General features: G+C 37.6%; 1 long non-coding RNA gene across 2 annotated transcripts; it reads left to right on the forward strand.

The window, feature by feature from the left end:
* The first annotated feature begins 3,034 nt into the window (after window positions 1-3,034).
* LOC149917668 (uncharacterized) lies at window positions 3,035-14,469 on the forward strand. 2 transcript variants are annotated; one of them, XR_016466616.1, is made up of 3 exons: window positions 3,035-3,147; window positions 3,766-3,885; window positions 14,356-14,469. It is a non-coding gene; the product is annotated as an uncharacterized LOC149917668 (long non-coding RNA). The 2 variants fall into 2 exon arrangements; XR_016466615.1 differs by lacking the exon at window positions 14,356-14,469 and adding an exon at window positions 6,001-6,123.
* Window positions 14,470-18,857: the final 4,388 nt, after the last annotated feature.

Genomic DNA, 18,857 nt, shown 5'->3' on the forward strand with positions numbered 1-18,857 from the left:
TTTCTGTATTGCTGATATACAGATATAGGGTTTTTTCCTGTTCCTCTGCACAGTTGAATTTCCATTTGCCACTTTCCCAGATACTGGCATCTTGGGACCTGGGAACCAAACACAAGTCAAACTAATCCCTCTAGGTATGTCATAATGCTGGTTTTTATGTTGCTGTAATTATCTGCAGTTGTATAGAGTATTTAAGACAAATGGAACTGTTTGGTATTACGGTTTGGTACATGAAAGAAAATAAAACATCCTTTATTTTAATATATGACAAAGAATGAATAATAAAAGCCTATTGTTAAGAATGTCATATGTAAAATGAAATGTGTTAGTCCTGTACAGACTAGTGATACTTCTTCTTTTCACAATATTCTTACGCTGAAAGCTGCAAGTTCCACAACTGGACCAGATCTGAATTCACTTAAAAGGGAACCTTCAAGAATATTGAATAAGGGGGTGGTGATGGTTTACCAAAGCAAATGGTGATGTGGCAAGTTCTGTGATTGACTTATGGTTCCAGTCTGCACAGATACAAAGCTCCAAGGCCAAAATTTTGCTAGAAGAAGTGAAGTCAATCACATTCTCTTCTCATGAATACTATTTACATTTTGTAAAAACAATTGAGAAGCAAAAACATCTGTGAACTGATCGGTGAACTGTCACCCAGTCATAACAACATTCACACAGTATTACATAATCTTGTATACAAATTGTATACAAATGATTCTTTTCCTACTTCGACATGTGGAGCAGATGCGAGTAGTAGAGGGATGGAATGAGAACAAGTTTTTTTCTGTTACAAACAGAATTCACATTCTTACTCTCAACTATTCCAAAATTCAACAGATTTCAGTGCTCTCTGATTTAGGTTTTGTAACAGAAAACTGAACATCCCTCATCTGCTTAAGCCTTCAAAGAATGCTTCTGCCACTTCAGTTTTGTTAGATTTGTAATATGGAATCAGCACTCTCTTGACCTTTGCCCTGTGAAATAAATTGTTATGCTGCTCCTTTAATGTATTTCCATCCATTACTGCATGGATGGCATCACATCTGCAATAGAACCCAACATTCACCACCAAGTAACCAATCGATGCCTTGTAAAAAAGGACACATTTTCCTTACTCTGTCTTGTATCTGAACAGGTATTAACCAGACCCAGTTGTACCACAGCACTGGTAAAATACTGAAAGCAGAAGGCACTGCCATGTGATCTTATGCTGTAAGGCAGGCCCTGTAAGTAATAACTGAAGTTTTATTCTCAAGTCAGCACCAGACACCAAGGGTTCATACATGTATGAGTCCCAATTAGGAAGTTCAGCTTTTCAAAAACCAGAGTTAAATATGTTAAAGGCTGCTATTTAATGATTTCACAATGCAGCAAGCTGTTAATGACAGGTAAATTCAGCAGAAGTAGAACTTCCATATGCAGAAGATCATTAACAACATCAAATTTACTACATCTAAGAGCCACTAACAGAGCCCAGTAAGCCATATCAATTTTATCTACAAATATCAGTCTTCCAGAGGTGAGTTTTTGCACACTTGAAATGTACAAAAGATCAATGAATAATTGTCTCACCTGAAGCTGGAAAGCATCAGTTTTTCAAGTTAATTTGGTATAGACTTTCTGCACCGAACGTTTACTGTTTCAAGACCTCAAGAGGAGATGAGCAATTGCTTGCGCATCCGTTGTTATAAATCTAGATTACAAGTATCTGTGTGTATATGTAGATATACATGCCATAATTATTATGCTTTTCTTTTTCTCTATCTCATTTTTTCCCTCATTTCTCCTCTCCATCTCACTGAGATGGGGGCAGTGAATGAACAGCCACGTGACGCTCAGTGATCTGCTGGGTTAAACCCCAATGCATCACCATATCTTAAAGAACTTGCACGCTGTAAAAGATTTCTTCTTTTAAGAACGTTGCAACAAAACGTTGCTGGCGTGCCATACAGAGACTTCCTAGCCTAGAAGGAAAAAAAAAAACGTCAAGCAGCAGCTATTCAGTTTGAGATGTAAGGATAATTTATCTGTAGGCATGGCATTAATATGTAGCAGAACTAAACCTATTCCTTAATAGAGGACATAAGAGAACGAACACTGACCTAAGAGACCAGGGAATGGGAGAAAGGAGGAAGCAGCAAATTTAACATGTGGAATCACTTGCCTGGAAGCTAAACAGATTAGCTGGAAACTTTTCACTCACTTGGTTAAGGTATTAAGAACACAAACATTATGTATGGATAAGATTATGAGAATGACTTGAATTAATAAAGCTGATACTCCACTCATACTGAGCTTACTTGACAAATGTATAGCTTGTATAGCTGCAGCTGTTGAGATGCACAAGCTCTGCTTATTACCAACAACCTAACTGTACAGTGTACATGTAATTCAACTTTGCTATTGCTAGACTCTGATTTAAGAACTGTTCAGAAAATCCTGGACTCCCAGTGATATAAAGTATACTCCACCAGGACTATCTTAATAAAGTAGTTCACAAACATACATTCTTGACTATGCTTAAGGAGTTACAAAAGTGATAGAATCTCACTGCAGGTTACTTCAGTTCTTTCTCCCTACCCTAGGTTCACAAACAAGTGAAGAAACAAAAAAATTAGAAACATCTTCACATACCAGTTATCATTTCTGCAAGCCGAGATTACAGCTTTGTGAGTGCGGGAGATATTTCCATCCTCCTGATGGCTGAGCCAAGAGGGAAAAAGGGGAGGGGAACAAAAAACGTCCATCTATGAGGCGAAAGCTCCCGAACGAGGAGCCCCGGGCACAATCCCGCGGCACCAACCCCGGCCCGCAGCGGGGCCTCACCCGGCCACCGCCCTCAGCGGCCCCACCCGCAGCCCCGCGCCCGTTGCTCGGCAGCTGCGAGCCAACCGAGCCTGCCGGGAAGGCGGAGGGGCAGCACCACGGATAGCTCCTATTGGTCGAAGGAGGTGAGGGCGGAGCTCGAGGACGGCCGTCTTCTTCGCTATTGGCGGAGAGAGCCGTCAGTGCGGGGCGGGGGGCGGGGCCTCGCGGCTAGCGGGGCCGCGTTGAACGCCGCGTTAGGGCGGGGGAACGGAGCGAGGGGGCGGCGGCGGTCGAGGGTAAGCGAGCCACCGGCTGCGAGGAGAGCGGCGCGAGGTAGGGAGCGGCGCGGGGGCCGTCCTCACCTGTCACCGGGCGCTCAGCCCTCCCTCCTCGCGGCCCCCGGGCTCCGGCCGCGGGCGCGGTCCCTCGCGGTAGCGGCCGGGCTGGGGCTGTGCTTTCGTCTAAGGGGACCCTCGTCCGAGGGAGGGCGGCAGGCAGGCAGGCAGGCAAGCAGGCAGGCTGTGCGCGCGGTGCCACCGGCTGTGCGCCGCCGCGCGGACGGATGCCGGCTGCCCTCAGGTAGGTGGGAGGGGGGCGGAGAGGGCAGACCCCGGGAAGGCCGCCTCTGGGCGCGAGGGCTCCCCGCCGCCGTCGCTGCGGCAGGCGGCACCGCGGAGTGGCGCTGCGCGAGGGGGGGAGCGGCTGGGGGCTGCGGCTGGGGGCTGCGGCTGGGGGCCGCCTCCGTGCGCGGGGCGGGGGGAGTTGCGAGGGCAGAGCCGCGCGACTTCTTATTCGTATAGCCGCGCTTCTTTTCACAGCAACGTGAATAGCTGTAAAACACATAATTCTACCTAAATTAAGTTGTTTAAATTGGAGATAAACAGATGTCTTAGACCTGCTTCTCTTTTTTTGCTAGAAGAAGTGAAGTCAATCACATTCTCTTACAAACAGGGCCTGGGTGTCCCTGTAGACAGCAGGGTGTCCACAAACCAGCAATGTGGCCTTGTGGTCAAGAAGGCCAATGGTATCCTGGGATGCATTAAAAAGAATGTGGCCAGCAGGTTGAGTGAGGTGAGTGAGCAAAGTATTATTTACTAACCAGCTAACTGCAGGAGAAGACTCTTAACAGAATAGAAATTTATGTTCTTAACATGCTCCTTTTTGAAGAAAATGGTAGAAAAGAAAGAAGTGAGGAATAGAGGATACTTAAACCAACCTGGATCCACTAGAAAACTTCAAAGTAGGGACAGTTACAAAAGCTCAGCTATTCCATTGAGGGAGTAAGCACAAAAAGAAAGACTGAAGCCTTTAGCTAGCAGTTTGTCAGAAAACAGTCTTAAATATGCGCAAGGGTGGAAAGAGACTTCCTATTTCCTTAAATGCAAGCAGATTGAAACAGTTTCTTTTGATTTCTGTATCTATGATTTTCATAAGCAGTTACAAGAACGGTGTTCTCAGATTGGATATTATGAGTAAATGCTTGTGTTGCATTTAAGGAAATAATAAACAGCAACTATTTCTCATCCAAGAAAAAGACAAACACGTAAACTGAATGAGCAGCTTATATACATATATCCCCTAGATATCTGCAGCACTCCCATGGTGTTGGCAGAAATGGCAGAGAATTCATAGAGATGCATACCTCCTCAAGCAGAAAGCAGAGGTTACTAAGGCACACTACCCCAGGTATCACCAATAGCAGTAGAAGCTTGTGCTTAGGCAACTCAAGTACACCTTTCACCCCCGCACACGAATATTAAACATTACCATCATAGCATCCCCCCACCCCCCTCCCTTTATTTTTTCTTTCTATCCTTTTAAATTGTCTTTATCTCAGGCCCACGAGATGCGTGGAAATCACATTTGGATTTTCCAGTCATGAGTAAAAACAGATTTTTAGAAACATTTTTGTGCTGTTGTTTTTGTTTTTAAACTAAATAAAAAAGAAATTAATTCACAATTGTCTCCATTTATTATTGATATTTAAGTTTTGAATTGAAATCTGCTTTTTCCCATTCTGGGCATGCAAAGTAGTATAACACTGTCTTGTCCATGCAATTTAATATGTAAAGAGTAAACGTTTTGCCTGGTAAACTGGCCACAACTCACTGTATTTTTTGCTATCCAACAATTTGTCTACAGTAACTTCGAGTTTCCCATTCCACGTCCTTCATATGCTATCTCCTTTTTCTCCCAAGTAGTAATAAGGGTCAGAAATACTACTTTCATTTTTCAGAATTTTAGTAATAGTATTTAGTATTTAGATTGTTCCCTAGGGAAGGGATGATTGAACAGGAAACAGCACAACACCTGTATTTTATAGCCTTTGTTCCTTGGTTACTTTTTTGATTAAGATAACTATATACATACTATAATATGGAAGGGGGGTGAAGGGGGAGGAGGGAATTATTTTTCCCCAACAATGTATTTTTGTAAATGCTGTAACATTTTTGCTCTTTCACGTTTTCCCTCCTGCCCTCAGACTCATTTTTGCTGACAACCCTGTGCTCTCAAAGCCATGTTCTAGGCTAATATTATAACAGGGAAGCTCTCTATAGGTGCCAGTTGCTTCTCTTTTCTTATCATCAATTTTTAGTTAGTTTTAGCATCATAATAGAGAAGAATTATTTTCCTTACTTGCCACCAACCACTTCTCACTTCTGACACTCTACCAAACTGATGGATGTTCTACATAAAGCAACACTTTCCTTCTTCCCTTTTGATTTAGTAGATTTTTTTTTTTTTTATTTTAATGTTTGTTTCAGTCTACATATTGAAATAGGTTTTACTGGGCACCTTTACTTCTCAAACTTTCTGCATTCAGGTTTGTAAAGAAAGGCAGACTTTTCTTCTCCAAGATCAGACAGACAGCACATTCTTTGGCCAACAAATTCTTGTTTCTTAACAATACTGACATTTTGCTCTGCCAAGCATTTAAAACTGCATTCCTTTTAGAGACCTTCTCTTCGTTACAGTCTATATGTAACTGTGATACATATTTTCTCTGTATTTGGGAAAACCTAATAACAGATACAATTTACCACCAAAAATATTTGCAGTCATGACTTCATCATAGACTTTTTCCTACTTTTCCAGTACTTGTTTGATACTTTCTTTTTCTAGTAAGCAAAAATTCTAAGCCCTTGTCCTCCAGTAACTGTCTTTCATTTTCTGATACATTCAAAGATAACCTTTGGAGGCATGCCTTTTTCTGGGAAGCCAAGTTGTAACAGCAGAAAAAAATTTCAAAGGCTGTATGGAGAGCATCAACTACAATGGCAATAATATCACTGACCTTGCTAGAAGGAAGAAATTGGAACCTTCTAATGTGGTAAGAACATAACTTTATCATCATCTAAACTTCTGCTTCTCCTTCTAAGGAAAGTTTGTGAGTGTGTGTGACAGATGTTCTGAAATCATATAATATATAAAACAAAGTTTGTCACATGCCTAAAGATTTCATTATACATACTTTTATGATTTTTTTGTTTGTTTGTTTTTAATATCTGGGAACCTGTTTCTGCTGGGATTTAAGTTTCAGCTTTACAGAATTAGCCTTCAGCATCAGATGAATGTTTTTTAAAAGAAAACCAGTAGATCAGTATATACATTTTTGCTTTCATCTTATAGTAACCCAAAACTAGGATGGACAATATTTATTGTTAAATCAATTGCAGTGTGTCAAGGATCTAAATCCTGTTATCTTCCATCCCCACAGAGCAAGTTGCGTGGGTGTGCAAAATCATTAGAAAGGGAAGGCTCAGAGCCATTTTATGGGAGCTCCGTAAAGCATCAAGATACTAAACTTTGAAACTGTTATTTAGCTTATTAACATTACAGGGATTATTAACATTACATTCTATTTTTTTCTCTCCAAAGCATTCATAGTTGCTTTCATGTTTAAACTTGTGTCTTTCTGTAAGGGTTGATCAGGAAATCACTTTAATTTCTGTATTTTTAAGAATCTAGGCGTTCCTAAAATAGTTGGTGGATTACATGAGCAATGTGGGTAGGAAATAAATGTATTATTACCCTGAATTTGAGATAGATCTGTTCAAGGCTTTCTTCTGTACAGTACTGCAGCCTTCACAAAGCCCTGCTCACAGTACGTATAGTTTGATTACTGCTTTTTTTCTTTATGTATTTTGCATAGTACATAACAGTAATGAAGAATAAGATATAAGATAAACATGTACAGTAGAAATAAAGTGCAATGATTCTTCTTGGACAGATGTGCAACTTCTGAGATGTCTGTAGGACAAATTCCAGCTTTTGAAAAGCATAGCACAGCTAACAGTTCTGTAGAGTGTCTATAAACTCCTCTTTCTGGTTTATTTGGATGTGAATTTTCTGTTTGCTTGTTTTGTTTGTTAGTTGATTACATTCTGTTGCCTGTGACATTAAAGCAAAATCTACATATGTAGATTTGGTAGTGTTAGAGGTTTACCACTCAACTGTGGCATGCTAGTTTAATCTGATGATTCACTTCTGAGAATATAAAAACAGAAGTGAACTTTGCTTTCAGATGAATTATTTAAATTTCTTCCGCTCTTCAAAAACAGAATCGGTTTCACTTATGAAATCAACATGGATGTTTATGTTTCTTAAAAAAAAAATTTATTCTTCTAGTTTTGAACCTGATTTAGCATGAAAAATACTAAGCTGAAACTACTATTTTTGTTAACCACGTTTATAATAATTATGGCATGTATTTATCAATGCTTATAAATACCAAAAGGGTGGGAGTCAAGCAGATGGGGCCAGGCTCTTGCCTGTGGAGCCCAATGACAGAACAAGGAGCAGGGGACACAAACTGGAATAAATGACGTTCCATTTGAACACAAGGAAGAACTTCTTTACTGTGAGGGTGACAGTGCCCAGGAACAGACTGCCCAGAGAGGTGGTGGAGTCTCCTCTGGAGATATTCAAAACTCATCTGGACGTTTTCCTGTAACTTACTGTAGGGAACCAGCTTTGTTAGACTCAATGACTTGCAGAGATTCTTTCCAACCACTGCAGTTCCCCCTTGAGAAAACGTCTTTCTCCAATTTTTCAGTTTAAAAGGAAATTACATCCTAATTCAAAAAGTCTTGTTTATTTTTAGGAAGAGACAGATCTCTTGGTAAATAATGACAGAACAGTCTGTCTGAGCTTTCATAATACCTTTACTGAAGAACTGATTAGAATTTCTCCAACACATACATATGAGAGTTTACCTGATAAGAAACATCTAGAATGACCACAAATCCATTTCCTATCTTCTGAAAGCAAAGTATTATTTACTAACCAGCTAACTGCAGGAGAAGACTCTTAACAGAATAGAAATTTATGTTCTTAACATGCTCCTTTTTGAAGAAAATGGTAGAAAAGAAAGAAGTGAGGAATAGAGGATACTTAAACCAACCTGGATCCACTAGAAAACTTCAAAGTAGGGACAGTTACAAAAGCTCAGCTATTCCATTGAGGGAGTAAGCACAAAAAGAAAGACTGAAGCCTTTAGCTAGCAGTTTGTCAGAAAACAGTCTTAAATATGCGCAAGGGTGGAAAGAGACTTCCTATTTCCTTAAATGCAAGCAGATTGAAACAGTTTCTTTTGATTTCTGTATCTATGATTTTCATAAGCAGTTACAAGAACGGTGTTCTCAGATTGGATATTATGAGTAAATGCTTGTGTTGCATTTAAGGAAATAATAAACAGCAACTATTTCTCATCCAAGAAAAAGACAAACACGTAAACTGAATGAGCAGCTTATATACATATATCCCCTAGATATCTGCAGCACTCCCATGGTGTTGGCAGAAATGGCAGAGAATTCATAGAGATGCATACCTCCTCAAGCAGAAAGCAGAGGTTACTAAGGCACACTACCCCAGGTATCACCAATAGCAGTAGAAGCTTGTGCTTAGGCAACTCAAGTACACCTTTCACCCCCGCACACGAATATTAAACATTACCATCATAGCATCCCCCCACCCCCCTCCCTTTATTTTTTCTTTCTATCCTTTTAAATTGTCTTTATCTCAGGCCCACGAGATGCGTGGAAATCACATTTGGATTTTCCAGTCATGAGTAAAAACAGATTTTTAGAAACATTTTTGTGCTGTTGTTTTTGTTTTTAAACTAAATAAAAAAGAAATTAATTCACAATTGTCTCCATTTATTATTGATATTTAAGTTTTGAATTGAAATCTGCTTTTTCCCATTCTGGGCATGCAAAGTAGTATAACACTGTCTTGTCCATGCAATTTAATATGTAAAGAGTAAACGTTTTGCCTGGTAAACTGGCCACAACTCACTGTATTTTTTGCTATCCAACAATTTGTCTACAGTAACTTCGAGTTTCCCATTCCACGTCCTTCATATGCTATCTCCTTTTTCTCCCAAGTAGTAATAAGGGTCAGAAATACTACTTTCATTTTTCAGAATTTTAGTAATAGTATTTAGTATTTAGATTGTTCCCTAGGGAAGGGATGATTGAACAGGAAACAGCACAACACCTGTATTTTATAGCCTTTGTTCCTTGGTTACTTTTTTGATTAAGATAACTATATACATACTATAATATGGAAGGGGGGTGAAGGGGGAGGAGGGAATTATTTTTCCCCAACAATGTATTTTTGTAAATGCTGTAACATTTTTGCTCTTTCACGTTTTCCCTCCTGCCCTCAGACTCATTTTTGCTGACAACCCTGTGCTCTCAAAGCCATGTTCTAGGCTAATATTATAACAGGGAAGCTCTCTATAGGTGCCAGTTGCTTCTCTTTTCTTATCATCAATTTTTAGTTAGTTTTAGCATCATAATAGAGAAGAATTATTTTCCTTACTTGCCACCAACCACTTCTCACTTCTGACACTCTACCAAACTGATGGATGTTCTACATAAAGCAACACTTTCCTTCTTCCCTTTTGATTTAGTAGATTTTTTTTTTTTTATTTTAATGTTTGTTTCAGTCTACATATTGAAATAGGTTTTACTGGGCACCTTTACTTCTCAAACTTTCTGCATTCAGGTTTGTAAAGAAAGGCAGACTTTTCTTCTCCAAGATCAGACAGACAGCACATTCTTTGGCCAACAAATTCTTGTTTCTTAACAATACTGACATTTTGCTCTGCCAAGCATTTAAAACTGCATTCCTTTTAGAGACCTTCTCTTCGTTACAGTCTATATGTAACTGTGATACATATTTTCTCTGTATTTGGGAAAACCTAATAACAGATACAATTTACCACCAAAAATATTTGCAGTCATGACTTCATCATAGACTTTTTCCTACTTTTCCAGTACTTGTTTGATACTTTCTTTTTCTAGTAAGCAAAAATTCTAAGCCCTTGTCCTCCAGTAACTGTCTTTCATTTTCTGATACATTCAAAGATAACCTTTGGAGGCATGCCTTTTTCTGGGAAGCCAAGTTGTAACAGCAGAAAAAAATTTCAAAGGCTGTATGGAGAGCATCAACTACAATGGCAATAATATCACTGACCTTGCTAGAAGGAAGAAATTGGAACCTTCTAATGTGGTAAGAACATAACTTTATCATCATCTAAACTTCTGCTTCTCCTTCTAAGGAAAGTTTGTGAGTGTGTGTGACAGATGTTCTGAAATCATATAATATATAAAACAAAGTTTGTCACATGCCTAAAGATTTCATTATACATACTTTTATGATTTTTTTGTTTGTTTGTTTTTAATATCTGGGAACCTGTTTCTGCTGGGATTTAAGTTTCAGCTTTACAGAATTAGCCTTCAGCATCAGATGAATGTTTTTTAAAAGAAAACCAGTAGATCAGTATATACATTTTTGCTTTCATCTTATAGTAACCCAAAACTAGGATGGACAATATTTATTGTTAAATCAATTGCAGTGTGTCAAGGATCTAAATCCTGTTATCTTCCATCCCCACAGAGCAAGTTGCGTGGGTGTGCAAAATCATTAGAAAGGGAAGGCTCAGAGCCATTTTATGGGAGCTCCGTAAAGCATCAAGATACTAAACTTTGAAACTGTTATTTAGCTTATTAACATTACAGGGATTATTAACATTACATTCTATTTTTTTCTCTCCAAAGCATTCATAGTTGCTTTCATGTTTAAACTTGTGTCTTTCTGTAAGGGTTGATCAGGAAATCACTTTAATTTCTGTATTTTTAAGAATCTAGGCGTTCCTAAAATAGTTGGTGGATTACATGAGCAATGTGGGTAGGAAATAAATGTATTATTACCCTGAATTTGAGATAGATCTGTTCAAGGCTTTCTTCTGTACAGTACTGCAGCCTTCACAAAGCCCTGCTCACAGTACGTATAGTTTGATTACTGCTTTTTTTCTTTATGTATTTTGCATAGTACATAACAGTAATGAAGAATAAGATATAAGATAAACATGTACAGTAGAAATAAAGTGCAATGATTCTTCTTGGACAGATGTGCAACTTCTGAGATGTCTGTAGGACAAATTCCAGCTTTTGAAAAGCATAGCACAGCTAACAGTTCTGTAGAGTGTCTATAAACTCCTCTTTCTGGTTTATTTGGATGTGAATTTTCTGTTTGCTTGTTTTGTTTGTTAGTTGATTACATTCTGTTGCCTGTGACATTAAAGCAAAATCTACATATGTAGATTTGGTAGTGTTAGAGGTTTACCACTCAACTGTGGCATGCTAGTTTAATCTGATGATTCACTTCTGAGAATATAAAAACAGAAGTGAACTTTGCTTTCAGATGAATTATTTAAATTTCTTCCGCTCTTCAAAAACAGAATCGGTTTCACTTATGAAATCAACATGGATGTTTATGTTTCTTAAAAAAAAAATTTATTCTTCTAGTTTTGAACCTGATTTAGCATGAAAAATACTAAGCTGAAACTACTATTTTTGTTAACCACGTTTATAATAATTATGGCATGTATTTATCAATGCTTATAAATACCAAAAGGGTGGGAGTCAAGCAGATGGGGCCAGGCTCTTGCCTGTGGAGCCCAATGACAGAACAAGGAGCAGGGGACACAAACTGGAATAAATGACGTTCCATTTGAACACAAGGAAGAACTTCTTTACTGTGAGGGTGACAGTGCCCAGGAACAGACTGCCCAGAGAGGTGGTGGAGTCTCCTCTGGAGATATTCAAAACTCATCTGGACGTTTTCCTGTAACTTACTGTAGGGAACCAGCTTTGTTAGACTCAATGACTTGCAGAGATTCTTTCCAACCACTGCAGTTCCCCCTTGAGAAAACGTCTTTCTCCAATTTTTCAGTTTAAAAGGAAATTACATCCTAATTCAAAAAGTCTTGTTTATTTTTAGGAAGAGACAGATCTCTTGGTAAATAATGACAGAACAGTCTGTCTGAGCTTTCATAATACCTTTACTGAAGAACTGATTAGAATTTCTCCAACACATACATATGAGAGTTTACCTGATAAGAAACATCTAGAATGACCACAAATCCATTTCCTATCTTCTGAAAGCAAAGTATTATTTACTAACCAGCTAACTGCAGGAGAAGACTCTTAACAGAATAGAAATTTATGTTCTTAACATGCTCCTTTTTGAAGAAAATGGTAGAAAAGACAGAAGTGAGGAATAGAGGATACTTAAACCAACCTGGATCCACTAGAAAACTTCAAAGTAGGGACAGTTACAAAAGCTCAGCTATTCCATTGAGGGAGTAAGCACAAAAAGAAAGACTGAAGCCTTTAGCTAGCAGTTTGTCAGAAAACAGTCTTAAATATGCGCAAGGGTGGAAAGAGACTTCCTATTTCCTTAAATGCAAGCAGATTGAAACAGTTTCTTTTGATTTCTGTATCTATGATTTTCATAAGCAGTTACAAGAACGGTGTTCTCAGATTGGATATTATGAGTAAATGCTTGTGTAGCATTTAAGGAAATAATAAACAGCAACTATTTCTCATCCAAGAAAAAGACAAACACGTAAACTGAATGAGCAGCTTATATACATATATCCCCTAGATATCTGCAGCACTCCCATGGTGTTGGCAGAAATGGCAGAGAATTCATAGAGATGCATACCTCCTCAAGCAGAAAGCAGAGGTTACTAAGGCACACTACCCCAGGTATCACCAATAGCAGTAGAAGCTTGTGCTTAGGCAACTCAAGTACACCTTTCACCCCCCACACGAATATTAAACATTACCATCATAGCATTCCCCCCACCCCCTTTATTTTTTCTTTCTTTCCTTTTAAATTGTCTTTATCTCAGGCCCACGAGATGCGTGGAAATCACATTTGGATTTTCCAGTCATGAGTAAAAACAGATTTTTAGAAACATTTTTGTGCTGTTGTTTTTGTTTTTAAACTAAATAAAAAAGAAATTAATTCACAATTGTCTCCATTTATTATTGATATTTAAGTTTTGAATTGAAATCTGCTTTTTCCCATTCTGGGCATGCAAAGTAGTATAACACTGTCTTGTCCATGCAATTTAATATGTAAAGAGTAAACGTTTTGCCTGGTAAACTGGCCACAACTCACTGTATTTTTTGCTATCCAACAATTTGTCTACAGTAACTTCGAGTTTCCCATTCCACGTCCTTCATATGATATCTCCTTTTTCTCCCAAGTAGTAATAAGGGTCAGAAATACTACTTTCATTTTTCAGAATTTTAGTAATAGTATTTAGTATTTAGATTGTTCCCTAGGGAACAGGAAACAGCACAACACCTGTATTTTATAGCCTTTGTTCCTTGGTTACTTTTTTGATTAAGATAACTATATACATACTATAATATGGAAGGGGGGTGAAGGGGGAGGAGGGAATTATTTTTCCCCAACAATGTATTTTTGTAAATGCTGTAACATTTTTGCTCTTTCACGTTTTCCCTCCTGCCCTCAGACTCATTTTTGCTGACAACCCTGTGCTCTCAAAGCCATGTTCTAGGCTAATATTATAACAGGGAAGCTCTCTATAGGTGCCAGTTGCTTCTCTTTTCTTATCATCAATTTTTAGTTAGTTTTAGCATCATAATAGAGAAGAATTATTTTCCTTACTTGCCACCAACCACTTCTCACTTCTGACACTCTACCAAACTGATGGATGTTCTACATAAAGCAACACTTTCCTTCTTCCCTTTTGATTTAGTAGATTTTTTTTTTTATTTTAATGTTTGTTTCAGTCTACATCTTGAAATAGGTTTTACTGGGCACCTTTACTTCTCAAACTTTCTGCATTCAGGTTTGTAAAGAAAGGCAGACTTTTCTTCTCCAAGATCAGACAGACAGCACATTCTTTGGCCAACAAATTCTTGTTTCTTAACAATACTGACATTTTGCTCTGCCAAGCATTTAAAACTGCATTCCTTTTAGAGACCTTCTCTTCGTTACAGTCTATATGTAACTGTGATACATATTTTCTCTGTATTTGGGAAAACCTAATAACAGATACAATTTACCACCAAAAATATTTGCAGTCATGACTTCATCATAGACTTTTTCCTACTTTTCCAGTACTTGTTTGATACTTTCTTTTTCTAGTAAGCAAAAATTCTAAGCCCTTGTCCTCCAGTAACTGTCTTTCATTTTCTGATACATTCAAAGATAACCTTTGGAGGCGTGCCTTTTTCTGGGAAGCCAAGTTGTAACAGCAGAAAAAAATTTCAAAGGCTGTATGGAGAGCATCAACTACAATGGCAATAATATCACTGACCTTGCTAGAAGGAAGAAATTGGAACCTTCTAATGTGGTAAGAACATAACTTTATCATCATCTAAACTTCTGCTTCTCCTTCTAAGGAAAGTTTGTGAGTGTGTGTGACAGATGTTCTGAAATCATATAATATATAAAACAAAGTTTGTCACATGCCTAAAGATTTCATTATACATACTTTTATGATTTTTTTGTTTGTTTGTTTTTAATATCTGGGAACCTGTTTCTGCTGGGATTTAAGTTTCAGCTTTACAGAATTAGCCTTCAGCATCAGATGAATGTTTTTTAAAAGAAAACCAGTAGATCAGTATATACATTTTTGCTTTCATCTTATAGTAACCCAAAACTAGGATGGACAATATTTATTGTTAAATCAATTGCAGTGTGTCAAGGATCTAAATCCTGTTATCTTCCATCCCCACAGAGCAAGTTGCGTGGGTGTGCAAAATCATTAGAAAGGGAAGGCTCAGAGCCATTTTATGGGAGCTCCGTAAAGCATCAAGATACTAAACTTTGAAACTGTTATTTAGCTTATTAACATTACAGGGATTATTAACATTACATTCTATTTTTTTCTCTCCAAAGCATTCATAGTTGCTTTCATGTTTAAACTTGTGTCTTTCTGTAAGGGTTGATCAGGAAATCACTTTAATTTCTGTATTTTTAAGAATCTAGGCGTTCCTAAAATAGTTGGTGGATTACATGAGCAATGTGGGTAGGAAATAAATGTATTATTACCCTGAATTTGAGATAGATCTGTTCAAGGCTTTCTTCTGTACAGTACTGCAGCTTTCACAAAGCCCTGCTCACAGTACGTATAGTTTGATTACTGCTTTTTTTCTTTATGTATTTTGCATAGTACATAACAGTAATGAAGAATAAGATATAAGATAAACATGTACAGTAGAAATAAAGTGCAATGATTCTTCTTGGACAGATGTGCAACTTCTGAGATGTCTGTAGGACAAATTCCAGCTTTTGAAAAGCATAGCACAGCTAACAGTTCTGTAGAGTGTCTATAAACTCCTCTTTCTGGTTTATTTGGATGTGAATTTTCTGTTTGCTTGTTTTGTTTGTTAGTTGATTACATTCTGTTGCCTGTGACATTAAAGCAAAATCTACATATGTAGATTTGGTAGTGTTAGAGGTTTACCACTCAACTGTGGCACGCTAGTTTAATCTGATGATTCACTTCTGAGAATATAAAAACAGAAGTGAACTTTGCTTTCAGATGAATTATTTAAATTTCTTCCGCTCTTCAAAAACAGAATCGGTTTCACTTATGAAATCAACATGGATGTTTATGTTTCTTAAAAAAAAATTTATTCTTCTAGTTTTGAACCTGATTTAGCATGAAAAATACTAAGCTGAAACTACTATTTTTGTTAACCACGTTTATAATAATTATGGCATGTATTTATCAATGCTTATAAATACCAAAAGGGTGGGAGTCAAGCAGATGGGGCCAGGCTCTTGCCTGTGGAGCCCAATGACAGAACAAGGAGCAGGGGACACAAACTGGAATAAATGACGTTCCATTTGAACACAAGGAAGAACTTCTTTACTGTGAGGGTGACAGTGCCCAGGAACAGACTGCCCAGAGAGGTGGTGGAGTCTCCTCTGGAGATATTCAAAACTCATCTGGACGTTTTCCTGTAACTTACTGTAGGGAACCAGCTTTGTTAGACTCAATGACTTGCAGAGATTCTTTCCAACCACTGCAGTTCCCCCTTGAGAAAATGTCTTTCTCCAATTTTTCAGTTTAAAAGGAAATTACATCCTAATTCAAAAAGTCTTGTTTATTTTTAGGAAGAGACAGATCTCTTGGTAAATAATGACAGAACAGTCTGTCTGAGCTTTCATAATACCTTTACTGAAGAACTGATTAGAATTTCTCCAACACATACATATGAGAGTTTACCTGATAAGAAACATCTAGAATGACCACAAATCCATTTCCTATCTTCTGAAAGCAAAGTATTATTTACTAACCAGCTAACTGCAGGAGAAGACTCTTAACAGAATAGAAATTTATGTTCTTAACATGCTCCTTTTTGAAGAAAATGGTAGAAAAGACAGAAGTGAGGAATAGAGGATACTTAAACCAACCTGGATCCACTAGAAAACTTCAAAGTAGGGACAGTTACAAAAGCTCAGCTATTCCATTGAGGGAGTAAGCACAAAAAGAAAGACTGAAGCCTTTAGCTAGCAGTTTGTCAGAAAACAGTCTTAAATATGCGCAAGGGTGGAAAGAGACTTCCTATTTCCTTAAATGCAAGCAGATTGAAACAGTTTCTTTTGATTTCTGTATCTATGATTTTCATAAGCAGTTACAAGAACGGTGTTCTCAGATTGGATATTATGAGTAAATGCTTGTGTTGCATTTAAGGAAATAATAAACAGCAACTATTTCTCATCCAAGAAAAAGACAAACACGTAAACTGAATGAGCAGCTTATATACATATATCCCCTAGATATCTGCAGCACTCCCATGGTGTTGGCAGAAATGGCAGAGAATTCATAGAGATGCATACCTCCTCAAGCAGAAAGCAGAGGTTACTAAGGCACACTACCCCAGGTATCACCAATAGCAGTAGAAGCTTGTGCTTAGGCAACTCAAGTACACCTTTCACCCCCGCACACGAATATTAAACATTACCATCATAGCATCCCCCCACCCCCCTCCCTTTATTTTTTCTTTCTATCCTTTTAAATTGTCTTTATCTCAGGCCCACGAGATGCGTGGAAATCACATTTGGATTTTCCAGTCATGAGTAAAAACAGATTTTTAGAAACATTTTTGTGCTGTTGTTTTTGTTTTTAAACTAAATAAAAAAGAAATTAATTCACAATTGTCTCCATTTATTATTGATATTTAAGTTTTGAATTGAAATCTGCTTTTTCCCATTCTGGGCATGCAAAGTAGTATAACACTGTCTTGTCCATGCAATTTAATATGTAAAGAGTAAACGTTTTGCCTGGTAAACTGGCCACAACTCACTGTATTTTTTGCTATCCAACAATTTGTCTACAGTAACTTCGAGTTTCCCATTCCACGTCCTTCATATGCTATCTCCTTTTTCTCCCAAGTAGTAATAAGGGTCAGAAATACTACTTTCATTTTTCAGAATTTTAGTAATAGTATTTAGTATTTAGATTGTTCCCTAGGGAAGGGATGATTGAACAGGAAACAGCACAACACCTGTATTTTATAGCCTTTGTTCCTTGGTTACTTTTTTGATTAAGATAACTATATACATACTATAATATGGAAGGGGGGTGAAGGGGGAGGAGGGAATTATTTTTCCCCAACAATGTATTTTTGTAAATGCTGTAACATTTTTGCTCTTTCACGTTTTCCCTCCTGCCCTCAGACTCATTTTTGCTGACAACCCTGTGCTCTCAAAGCCATGTTCTAGGCTAATATTATAACAGGGAAGCTCTCTATAGGTGCCAGTTGCTTCTCTTTTCTTATCATCAATTTTTAGTTAGTTTTAGCATCATAATAGAGAAGAATTATTTTCCTTACTTGCCACCAACCACTTCTCACTTCTGACACTCTACCAAACTGATGGATGTTCTACATAAAGCAACACTTTCCTTCTTCCCTTTTGATTTAGTAGATTTTTTTTTTTTTATTTTAATGTTTGTTTCAGTCTACATATTGAAATAGGTTTTACTGGGCACCTTTACTTCTCAAACTTTCTGCATTCAGGTTTGTAAAGAAAGGCAGACTTTTCTTCTCCAAGATCAGACAGACAGCACATTCTTTGGCCAACAAATTCTTGTTTCTTAACAATACTGACATTTTGCTCTGCCAAGCATTTAAAACTGCATTCCTTTTAGAGACCTTCTCTTCGTTACAGTCTATATGTAACTGTGATACATATTTTCTCTGTATTTGGGAAAACCTAATAACAGATACAATTTACCACCAAAAATATTTGCAGTCATGACTTCATCATAGACTTTTTCCTACTTTTCCAGTACTTGTTTGATACTTTCTTTTTCTAGTAAGCAAAAATTCTAAGCCCTTGTCCTCCAGTAACTGTCTTTCATTTTCTGATACATTCAAAGATAACCTTTGGAGGCATGCCTTTTTCTGGGAAGCCAAGTTGTAACAGCAGAAAAAAATTTCAAAGGCTGTATGGAGAGCATCAACTACAATGGCAATAATATCACTGACCTTGCTAGAAGGAAGAAATTGGAACCTTCTAATGTGGTAAGAACATAACTTTATCATCATCTAAACTTCTGCTTCTCCTTCTAAGGAAAGTTTGTGAGTGTGTGTGACAGATGTTCTGAAATCATATAATATATAAAACAAAGTTTGTCACATGCCTAAAGATTTCATTATACATACTTTTATGATTTTTTTGTTTGTTTGTTTTTA

Source organism: Phasianus colchicus, chromosome 5 (genome assembly GCF_987193195.1).
Source record: "Phasianus colchicus chromosome 5, bPhaCol1.hap1.1, whole genome shotgun sequence".
In the NCBI taxonomy this organism is placed as follows: domain Eukaryota; kingdom Metazoa; phylum Chordata; class Aves; order Galliformes; family Phasianidae; genus Phasianus; species Phasianus colchicus.